Here is a 2,691-nt window from a genome sequence, read left to right as displayed (position 1 = left end):
GCTCACCGTCCCTCCCGCCCCGGCCCCGGCCCCGGCCCAGGCCCTCTCTCTGGCTTTGTCAGGAGAAACGTGAGGCTGGTCAGCCAAAGCCCCCCACCGGACCCCCTGCCTGAGGCCCAGCCCCCCAGGCAGGGAGCTGCACTGCTCCACTGGGCGTGGAGCCCGAGACCTGCGTCCTCCCAGACAGACCGCAAGCTCCCTGTGGGCACAGCCACCAAACAGCAGGCTCCCCAGAGCTGCCTGGCACCAGCTCTGAGCTCACAGGGCCCTCGATGCCCCCTGTACCCAACCTCCTGAGCCCCCACCCCGGCTACAGCTCCCCAAGAACTTCCGGCTGGTGGGCAGGCTGTGGTCCAGCTCTGAGTGTGCAGGCAGATGGAAGCGCTGCTGTCCGGGTCCGGATCCGGCCGGCCGACCGAGCCTCCCTCTGTCTAGCTGGCTGACCACCCCCCCAACCCCCCAACAGGCTGAGCCGATGGCCACTCACTGGCCAGGGAGGGCCTCCGCCTCGGGCCCCATCGCCCAAGGTGGGAGAGCGCAGTGCGCATGGCTGGGGCAGCTCAGGGCTTGGCGGAAGCTCCTCCGGACATGACCATGGCCAGCAGCCCCCACTGTTTCGGGGGGGGGCTCCAGCCGGGGCTGGGGTGACCCGTGTCCAGGGCACGGGGGCAGGAGCTGTCTAGCCACCCTGTGGGCTCTGCCCATCTGCCGGTCCCCGAGCGGGAAGCAGGACCTCTGCAGGCAGGTTCCTGGCGTGTTCAGCCAGGGAAGCACCGTGTAGGTGTTTCTGTGGAGACACAGGAGGTCGGCCGAGCCCTGCCCTCTGCTCACTGGGCTCTGGGTGATGCGCTCGCTCGGCCCTCCACCCTCCTCAGCCAGGGACGCCCTCTCTGGACCAGACGGGATGTGTGGGGGAGGGAGGCAGTCTGGCCGCTACCGATGGCCGAGCTCCCTACGTCTTCCCCGGAGGTAGAAGGCAGGTGAAGACAGTGGACACAGGAGTGGGCAGGGGGTGTCCACGTCCTCTTGCCGGCGTGTGAGGTGCCTGTCACACATTCAGGACCCGAGCTCGGCCTTGTCAGGCGCCAGCCCGCTGCCCGCTAGCTGGCAGATGAGGACACCTCACTGTGCTCCAAGACCTGGTGAGCCCTGCCCCAGAGCCAGGCCTGCATGACGGGGCACCAAGAGCCAGGTGGGTCCCCAGAAGGGCCTGGGGACCAGGGGAGGCTGTTGGGGGGCTGAGGCCTGCTGGGTGCCCCCTGACCCTGGGGCTGGGGAGAGTGTGCCCGACCCCTCTGCTCAGCACCTCAGTTCGCACCCTGGGGGACACAGGGTTGGGAGGTGGTGATGCTGGGTGGCCTTGAAACTGCTGGCGGGAGCCCATGAGCTCATGGGCACAAAGGAGGCGGATGGGCTGAGCTGACCTCCTGTCCTGGCCCTCGCCCCCTGTTGGGGTCTCCAAGTGTCCAGCTGACGCCTGCGAGGCGGGGAGTCCACATTCCTTCCTCTTTGGGAAGGGGGACAAGGAAACCGACCCTGGTCTGAAATAGCCGCTGCCGTGGCCTCCTGCCTGCCCGGTGGCGTGCGGATCGGCCCCCTGGGGCTCAGGTGCCCGGCGGCGGGCAGGCCCAAAAAAGGCCACAGCGCCTCTGAGCTCCCCGCGTCCCGGCCTGAGCGGGTCCCTGGTGGAGCAGCACCTGGCGCTGCCACTCACACTCGATGGAGATGGACGAGGACAGCTGGCGAGAAGGGACCACGAGGACGTCCGGGGAGGGCAGGACTGGGGTGAGGAAGGAGGTGCCAGGTGAGGCTGCCAGGTCCAGACCAGCCAGAGCCCACCTCCTTCTGTCCCTGTCACCAGATGAGAACGGGGTGGTCCCGGCTGGGCTGAGGGGCAAGGGGGCACCCCAGCATCCAGCACCCCAGTGCCCCGCTCGGACCCATGCACAATCTGTGGGCAGCGCTGCTGTGACACCCTGTCCGAGCTCCCAAGCCCCTCCCCCTCCCAGGTCTGAAAGCCGAGGGCAAGGGGAGGGTGCAGGGCAGCGGGGCCCCTGGAGGGGGTGCCCAGGGAGGAAACCCAAGCCTCTGCCCTTCCATTTTCACTGGCACCTCAACCGCCTATGCCCTTCTTGAGTCTCAGCTGTCCCTGCCCGCATTCCCGGCCTCTCTGAGAACTGGGCAAGTGAGCCCTGTGGCTGCAAATAGCCGTGCCCTGAAGTGGCCCTCAGCGACGGTTGGGGGCGGGCGGCTGTCCCCACCACCAGGCCGGGGTCCCCTAGAATCCTCCGCTGTCTCTGCCTGTCCATCTGTCCCCTTCTCCCCAGCCGGGGCCTGAGGGCAGGCAGACGCTAGGTCCCCCACCCACTTCAGTTCCCCAGACAGCACTGGGGTGGAGGGGTTGTGTCTCCTTACTCCCCAAACTGGCAGGGGCCTCACAGGGCTGGGCTGGGGGCCGAAGGTGGGAGCCAGCAGTGGGCAGGGCGTGCCCAGCACAGGGGGTGGCAGGGAGCAGCTGACGGAATGGAAAGAATTTCCAATACTTCCAGCCACAGCAGAGTGGTGGCCATGGCAGGGAGATGGCCATGGCAGGGGGCAGCCACAGCAGGGAGACGGCCACGGCAGGGTGCAGCCATGGCAGGGAGACGGCCACGGCAGGGAGACGGCCACGGGAAGGGGCAGCCACAATAT

This window comes from Myotis davidii, unplaced genomic scaffold (assembly GCF_000327345.1).
Source record: "Myotis davidii unplaced genomic scaffold, ASM32734v1 scaffold880, whole genome shotgun sequence".
Taxonomy (NCBI): Eukaryota; Metazoa; Chordata; class Mammalia; order Chiroptera; family Vespertilionidae; genus Myotis; species Myotis davidii.
This window is presented reverse-complemented; position numbering follows the sequence as displayed.